We start from the raw sequence: 8,890 nt of genomic DNA, 5'->3' as shown, positions 1-8,890 counted from the left end.
CTTGGGGTCCCAGAAGGAGGGAGGCAGGTTGTCTCCCCCCCCGTGTGAATTATTATTTATGAATCCATGAACTGCTTAATGCCAAGATAGGCTTCTAGGCAGTTTACAAAGATAAAAACATGTTGAACCTCTAGTGGCAGGAAGTTCCACTGAGTAGGACCTGCCACTCAAAAGGTTTCTGTACTTAGCAAAGACTGACCAAATTTCAGAAGCACCAGAAGTGCTTTATCAGAGGATCTCAGTGGTTAAGGATTCAGACAATCCTTAAGGTATTTTTGGCTCAGGTTGCTTAACACAAGAACCTTGAACCTGAACCTCATAGCAAGTTGGGAACTGGAGCAGGTCTTTCGGCAGTGGAGTAACATGTTGCCAGCAATCTGTGCCTGTGAGCAGTCTGTTCACTGCAATTTTCACTCACTACAGCTTCTGGATGAGCCCCTCATGAAACATGTTACAGTAAACAAGTCTTGAGGTTAACAATACATGCACTACTGTGGACCAACTATTGAAGTCTAAGAATGGCCACAGCTGGTATATCAGAAGACACTACTGGCCACAGAGCATATCTGGGCCTCTGGTGACAAAGATGGATCAAGGAGTTTGCCCTAAGCTGTGGACCTCTGAAGGAACGCAACCCCATCGCAAACAGGCCATTGACCTTTCTCCTGGACATGAGAATCACCCTGCACAAGGAGGCCTCCACCTTTCCAGGCTTCAAACTCAGTTTATGGATCCTCATCTAGTCCAACACACTGCCTTCATGTACCAGTCCAGTAGTCTGACTCAGATGTAACAGAGTTGGGTATCATTAGCATATGGTTAACACTTCACTTTGAAACTCCCAGTGAACACTCCCAATGGCTTCATAAGGATGCTAAACAGCACTGGGGATGGAATATTTCATTGTGGCACTTATTAGCATAAACACCAGAGGCCAAAGAGCAACTCTCCCAGTGCTACCCTTTGCTCACGGCCCTGAAAGAAGTAGCAGAGCCACCATACATCCCACACCATCCAGAAGGATACCATGGCCAATGGTATGAAAAGACACAGAGATCAAGAAGGAGCAGCATTGTGCTTCTTCTGTCCTCCTCTCTATAAAGTACATCTGTCAGGGCAACCAAAGCTGGTTTGATCCCAAACCCAGGCTTGAAACCAGACTGAAATGGATCCAGTTAATCAATCTCATCCAGGAATGCTTGCAGTTGTTCCACCACAACCTTCTCAATTGCCTTATTCGTTTATTGCATATATAGCCCACTTTTTCTCCAAGGAACTCTAGGTGGCATACATGGTTCTCCCCCTCCTCAGTTAATCTCCACAACAACCCTGTGGGGTAGGTTAGGCTGAAAGGCAGTGGCTGGCCCAAGGAGATCACCCACTGAACTTCATGGCTGAGTGGGGATTTGAACCATGATCTTCCATGGTCCAACACTCTGATCACTACACCGCACTGTCTCTCAAAAAGGAAAAGCCTTAAAAGTGGCCTTAAATTGATATGCGCACACAGATTAAAATGAGAAAAAATACAAGGCAAATAATAAGTTGGTATCTAGACAAACCTCCTGCTGTTCTAGATACAACTGGGTAACATTCCATTCTACCTGTCAACTGGTTTCAGCTATGTTCTCCACAATTCCCCTCATGTTTCAACCTTTATTATTTCATGCATACTGAAGTGCAGTTGAATGCCGTATTAATTCTGTTTTGTGCACATTATTATTATATATCCCATGGCCAAGCCCTGCTGAGTAGTACAGTGGTACCTCTGGTTACATACACTTCAGGTTACAGACTCTGCTAACCCAGAAATATTACCTCGGGTTAAGAACTTTGCTTCAGGATGAGAACAGAAATCGTGCAGCAGCGGCGCAACGGCAGCAGGAGGCCCCATTAGCTAAAGTGGTGCTTCAGGTTAAGAACAGTTTCAGGTTAAGAACAGACCTCCAGAACGAATTAAGTTCTTAACCCAAGGTACCACTATATATATAAATACTGTCCCAGGCATAGTCCCCAATGAGGTGCCGTCTAGGAGAGCAGATTAGTTTGCTAGAGATCAGCACCATGGTCAGCTCACTGCAGAGCTCATCTAACAGAATCAGGTCAGAATACAAGGCAATCCAGAGCAGTGAGTATGGAAAGTTGCTCCAGCAACAGCCTGTGGCTTTAAGTACTGTATAATAAGTCCACAATTTAAGCAAGGGTTCGGTTCCCAGGAAAAATGCATAAAGCAAAAATGCATAAAGCAAAAATGCATAAAGCCAGGAAGGCCCCTTAACCCGCAAGCTGCTCCCCTAGTTCTCAGACCACCTCTACTTGCTCTCTGTGCTCTTGCTAGGCCCTATTTCTCTCTCCAAATCTCCAGCTGACTCTCTGACAACGCCTAAACACTCCCAGGGTGAGTGCAATGGCTGCTGGGATTGCTAACTGCGGTTTCCCACTCTCCCTACCACTCTTTTCCTACCACATATTTTAATTCTCCCTGTGTTTTTCTTATTTATTTATTGATTTTTTCAATTGCCTTTGTAAGGTTGTGATCACATAAGAAAAGTGAGTGTATGTTGCAGTCTTACTGTAGGTCTGCAATCAGGTTAGTGTATCAAGCTTGGCACCCTAAGGAAAAAAAGTCTGGGGACTTAAAGGAGGCCTGTTCTATTTCTCACGTTCTCTTTCTCCAGAGCAGCTAGGTCGTTCCAGTTGGAATTGGATGGTTAGTGCAGAGGTTGCCTTGAACACTATAGAGATGTCTGAGGAGGGGTTCTCTGAGTCAAGAGGAAGGTTAACTCCTCTAGCTCTGCAGCTCTTGCTAATGGGTCTTTCCTCCCAGGGAGCCTCTGGTGAAGCAATGATATTGGAGGTTCTTTCCACGCATGTTTCCTGCAGCCAGTCATTTCTGACATCCATGTTAGCAGACTCATCCACAAATACCAGCAGGTCTGAATCCTGGGCCACACAACTTATGAAGAATCTGCTCAATGCAAAGTATGTGCTATGTATGCTCTCCATGTATAGGAAAAGTGAACATCATGACTGAATCAGGCTCGTACTAATAAAACATTTCTGGACAAAAATCTGCAGCTATGCAATTTTAAGTATCTGAGGTCTTCTGATGGAGTATTATTCCCACGGAGTATTAAAACTGTGCTATTTTGGCAGGCCTTTCAAACTTGAGATTCTCTGCCAACCAGCTCTTACTGATGTGTTTGATGTTTTTATTGTAATTTTATGTTTTAATCTGTATACCACCTTGTGATATTTTATATGAAAGTGCAGTTTAGAAGTATTGGAGGAAAATAAAATATATGGGAAAGCATGTTTTTCATTCTATGTAATTCATTGGTTTCCCGGCACCTGAAATGAACAGCACACCAAATGATAGTTACCTTTGGCTGAAGTTTTTCTTATATGCCAGCAGCAGAAACGCCAGCAGAGGTGAATGGAACAAATGTGTTGTGGTGCTGACCAGACTAAGTCTGTTGCAGAAGCTTGTAGCTGCTGTGCAATCCCAGCACCGACACACAAAACCTAGCACTCTCTGCAAACACCCAGTGTCCAGGGAAATCAAATGGTTCGTATTTCCAAGTAGCCGTATTGATGATAAGAACTAGCAGTCTGGTGCACATTTCGAAAGCATCTTGTCTGTGCTGAAGCAAAGCAGGCAATTGCTGCAGCTTTTTGAGATATCAGGCTTTTAAATCCAGCGAAGGATAAAAATATATCACTTCAACTTAAGCATGTGATAAGGGAGAATTTCTCCTTTATCCCCAGGACTCTCTGATTTTTGCATGAAGGGCTGGGGAGTGGGAACTGATTGTAGCTTGCTGAACAACTGTGGGTACATTCTATAGTAGTTCAAGTTTTGATAGAGGAGTAAACAAGAAAAAGAGAGAGAAGAGAGAGGACTACCTAAAGGTATAAGGGACATGCAAATCCTGCCTACACACAGACTGAAGCACAACTCAGTTTTTCCAATGTGAAACAAGATGTGTAGACAGAACACTAAAGAGTGTGTTGCATTCAAGAGAATGGAATGGTTTCTGAGCTAAGGCTAGTGCATCTATATAAACTGATGCTAATGTCTGGACTTGAACTGGCAAGAGTTAATCTTTTTAAAAAATATATTAAAAAAAACATTGTCCCTCCTGGCAGGGCCAAGTCTGGAACAGAGACTGGACAGGAGCAGGCTCAGGCAAAGCCTGACTGATTGTATGTGAATCCAGGCAGATCAACAACAGGTGGGAGCTGGAGTGCAATAAACAGGTAGAGGTCTCCAAGTTCCCCATCAGGTGTGTAGTGGATAAAAGCAGTGGACTCGTAATCTGGTGAACCGGGTTCGCGTCCCCGCTCCTCCACATGCAGCTGCTGGGTGACCTTGGGCTAGTCACACTTCTCTGAAGTCTCTCAGCCCCACTCACCTCACAGAGTGTTTGTTGTGGGGGAGGAAGGGAAAGGGGAATGTTAGCCGCTTTGAGACTCCTTCGGATAGTGATAAAGTGGGATATCAAATCCAAACTCTTCTTTCTTCTTTCTTCTTCCATGAACATTGTGTTGGCCAGGAGGACAGGTCTGTTTTGTGGCTTGCAGTGGCAATGGTGCAACACATTCTTCTCCAGCCTGGTGCCCACTTGTTTTGGACTACAACTCCCATCAGCCCCCGTCAGCACATCTGGAGGGCACCGGGGGGGGGGAGGCTGGCTTAAGGATTAATTTCCAGCTAGTGGAGGCTGACTCAAGCACTGCCCCACCAACCTAAGTCTGCCCTGAGCCAGCCCCCACCTGCCTATCTTCTTGCTTTGAACCAATCAGGAGGCAGCTTTGCCTGTGATTGATTCTGATTCCACTCACTGCTGCTCTCCCTGCCTTCCACCCCATCAGCTCCACCACTGCATCTATCTGCCATTTGCTGTTGTCCTTATCATTAGGTAATCACGTCTAACCTTTCCTGTAAACGAATAGCATTGCAATACTCAAATTGTCAGTCCACAGGTTTCATTCAACAGCACTTTGAAGAGGAGAAAGAATGATTAAGACTGTGAGGCAGTCGTGTTTTTCTTTAACTTAATATCTTGAAAGGGTATTATTATTGCTCCTTCAAAGCTCAAGAGAACTCAAGGAACAACTTAGCTAACCTTTACCCAACTGGGAGATTAAGATTTCTCTTCACATGCTCAGATGGTTCAGTGTAAAAAGTACAGAATGTTACGGACTGAAAGTTAATAGCAAGAGCCTGGAGGGTGTGTTTTGAAAGCTGCCTAGTACAAACCCCCACAGCCACTGAACATAACTGAATGCGTATAATCAAGGCTCAGGGAAACAGCAGCTTTAAGACACAGCTTCTAGCTTGCACTGGCTTCCTTTGTGGAAGAAAAAGTACAAAAAAATGGTGCTTAGAGGCAAATGCTGCAAACTAATTCTTGGCTGGCTTTCTGTAAGGGCATAAGAATCCAAGTGGATCAAAGCAAAAGGGTTATGCACTCCAGGATCCCATTTTCCACAGTGGCTTAGGTCTTGGGGAACCCCACAAATAGGCAGAACTGTGGGGGCAATAGCCCTCTCCTGATATTGCTCCCTGCCACTCATATTCAGCAGCAGTTTGGCTCCAGGTAGAGAGGTTTCACTTACAGCACAATCCTATGCATATGTCTCTGTTCAGAAATACAACAGGGCTCACTGCTAGGGAAGGGCTGTTGCTCTGTGGTAGAGCATCTTGCAGAAGGTCCTGGGCTCAATTCTCGTTATCTACAGGTAGGGTTAGGTGAGAAACATGCCTGAAACTCTATCCCCCCCCACCAAATTAAATCCACCTAAGTTAGTAGACTGAAGGGACACGGGTGGCGCTGTGGGTTAAGCCACAGAGCCTAGGACTTGCCGATCAGAAATTCGGTGGTTTGAATCCCCGCAACGGGGTGAGCTCCCATTGCTCGGTCCCTGCTCCTGCCAACCTAGCAGTTCGAAAACACGTCAAAGTGCAAGTAGATCAATAGATACCACTCCGGCGGGAAGGTAAACGGCATTTCCGTGCGCTGTTCTGATTCGCCAGAAGCGGCTTTGTCATGCTGGCCACATGACCTGGAAGCTGTACGCCGGCTCCCTCAGCCAATAAAGCGAGATGAGCGCTGCAACCCCAGAGTCGGTCACGACTGGACCTAATGGTCAGGGGTCCCTTTACCTTTTAAGGTAGTAGACATCTTCAAATCTACTTTATTTTGCCTTCCCTGAATACTCTGCCCATCCATTTTCATTAGATCTTCCCTGAGTGGTAGCAGACTTTTTTACATGGTCAGCTTCCTTGTGAAGAAAGTACTATATAGGGAGCCTGAGAAATGCCGAATTTAAGAGGCCTTGTAGCCTGAGACAAGCCCCACCTTTCACCAGAGCTCTTTGGCAGCTTATGGACACTTTGATAAGTTAGTTCTGCACAGATTTATAAAATAGTTGCAACAAACAGCTGTATGGCCATTAGGTATATATCTTTTTTTCACACCAGAACAATAGTGTGTGTTTTAGAGTCTAACAGAGTCTGCTTTTCTTCTTTCCTTTTTTGTTACGGATTATATAAAACCTGAAAATTAGTTTTTAAAAGATTGATTTTAGAGGCCACTAATAATCTGTGGCCCTAACCTGTCACGTTTAAATCCAGCACTGGGTGTCAGTTCCCCCAAAGCAACATGTAGCTTATGAAGTCCCCCATGTCTCTGCCCAGCCAGGCAAACATTCAAAACTGTCTCCTGCACTGGCTGTACTCCGAAACCCAGCTATTAAACCATTTATCTTCAAGCCCCACTCAAGCTGGCAGAGGTCTAGTAGCTAATGGCTAGCTAACAACCCACCAAAAGGCCTTGATGCTCATTTTGTCGAGCATCCTCTAGTATCTATTTCAGAAATGCCTTAGCTGCAAAATTGCTGGCTGCCTCTTGAAAACAATAGCATTTTCAATTACTGCATTCTTGTGGGAGAAGGGGAAAGGCTGTTTGAGACCATCTACTCTGGGATGATTTCCTAAGACGAAAGCCTTCCCACTAGTTGTTTTTATGCTTCTCTGCCAAAGAACTCGGAAAGCTGCCACTACTCATGGGCTAGATCAGCCTCTGCCAACTTGATGCTCTCCAGATGTCTTGGACTACAACTCCCAGCAGCCCCACTTGGAAAGTTATAGTCCCAAATGCCTGGAGAGCACAAGGTTGGCAAAGGCAGGGCTAAATGAGCAAATGGTAAGAAACAGTACAAGCAGCCAAGACATTTTGCTTCCTGGAGAACAGGACATGCCACCTCCCCCTTAACCCCCCCCCAAAGAGCATAGTACCCGAAGTTGACCAAGTTGACCTGAGACAGAAAATTCCATAAGCACCCCTCCCAGGGAGTGTAAATACAATCCCAATAATAACAGTTGTAATAATAATTATATTATATTATTTATATTATTATTATTATTAACTATTATTATTATTATTATTATTATTATTATTTATTTATTTATTTATTTATTTATTTGTATTATTACTAACAAGAAGCTGGATTAACCATTAAGGAAAATAAGCACTTGCCTAGGCATTAAGGGAAGGGGGGCACTACAGAAATTTTCCACTGTTGGATTTTTAGCATTAATGGTCACAGCCACGGATCCAGCCCAATCACCTTCTAAATCTGGCCATGGACAGTCCGGGAATGTGTGCTTTTATTTAAAACGCATCTCTGGGTTATTTGTGGGGCATAGGAATTTGTTCTTTTTTTCTTTTCTTTTTCAAAATATAGTCTGCCCCCCCGCAAGGTCTGAGGGACAGTGGACCAGCCCCCTGCTGAAAAAGTTTGCTGACCTCTGGTATAGTACATAACCTTTCGCTGAGCAGAGGGCACTCAATTTACGGCAATTAATGGCAGGCTAGAATTCAACACAGTTACCTGATGAGCCCGTGGGCCTGAGATCAAGGGACACGATGCCATGAAGGAGCATGCCAGCTTCTCCCTTTCAGCTCGATGAAAAGCAGAGAACAAGGCTTCCTACCACCAACCTAGTACTGAAAGCGAGGAGATATAATTCACAGCAAGGGGTGATTTGGGCTTCTAGCAATAAGAATCAAAGGAACTGAAGCTGACAGTGTTTGGCTGAGATCAACAGCAACAGTTCTTGGTCTCCTACAATGCTAATGGAATTCAGCTTTGTTCATTTTTTGGAACTATTGTGCCTCTGGTCCATTGCTGCAACAGGGAATATTCTGCAATCCAGATGTCCAAATAGATGGGGCGGGAAAGAAAATAACAAAAGGCTTCTGAGAAAGATGGATGGCTTCTGCTTATTACATTTTAACATCTCCTGGTAGGGCTGGGAGGGACCCTAGTCTGGAACCCTGGGGGTCTGTGTGGACAATACAGAGCTGGACAGACCAACGTTCTGACTCAGTATTAGCCAGCTTCCTTAAGTTCCTATCCCTTCCGGGCATGTGTGAACGCTTTGTATGATTGAGTGCTCTTGAATTATTTGAATAAATTTTGAAAACTGGTACCATTGCATCAATCTCTGTGGCCTAATCCTCTGAACTCAGGTGGCATTTGTGACATTGTTCCTGAACTCAAGACCAGAAGACATACCTATGTAATACACAAGGTGGGCCTTTTGTCTCATTCAAGGCAACGGCCAAGGTCTGCATAGGGGCAGACCAAGCTTTGCCTTTCCATTTCTACTTACTGTTAAAAAAATTCAAGAAGTTAACACTGTTCTTGCACTGTTCTCTTTTGCTTTCTGCTGTGAAAAGATGAGGCCAGGGCAAAAGTCCGGGGATAGCTGGGCTTGATAAAGCTATTCAGATTAGTTCACGTGAGCTTCCCTATTGCTGGCAGGTGCTGATCTCAGCTCCCAGATGAATGTGCAACTTCATCAGCATTACGCAGTGCT

Source organism: Podarcis filfolensis (assembly GCF_964270895.1).
Source record: "Podarcis filfolensis genome assembly, chromosome: 12".
Taxonomy (NCBI): domain Eukaryota; kingdom Metazoa; phylum Chordata; class Lepidosauria; order Squamata; family Lacertidae; genus Podarcis; species Podarcis filfolensis.
The sequence above is the reverse complement of the archived record's forward strand: the minus strand, read 5'-3'. Positions refer to the sequence as shown.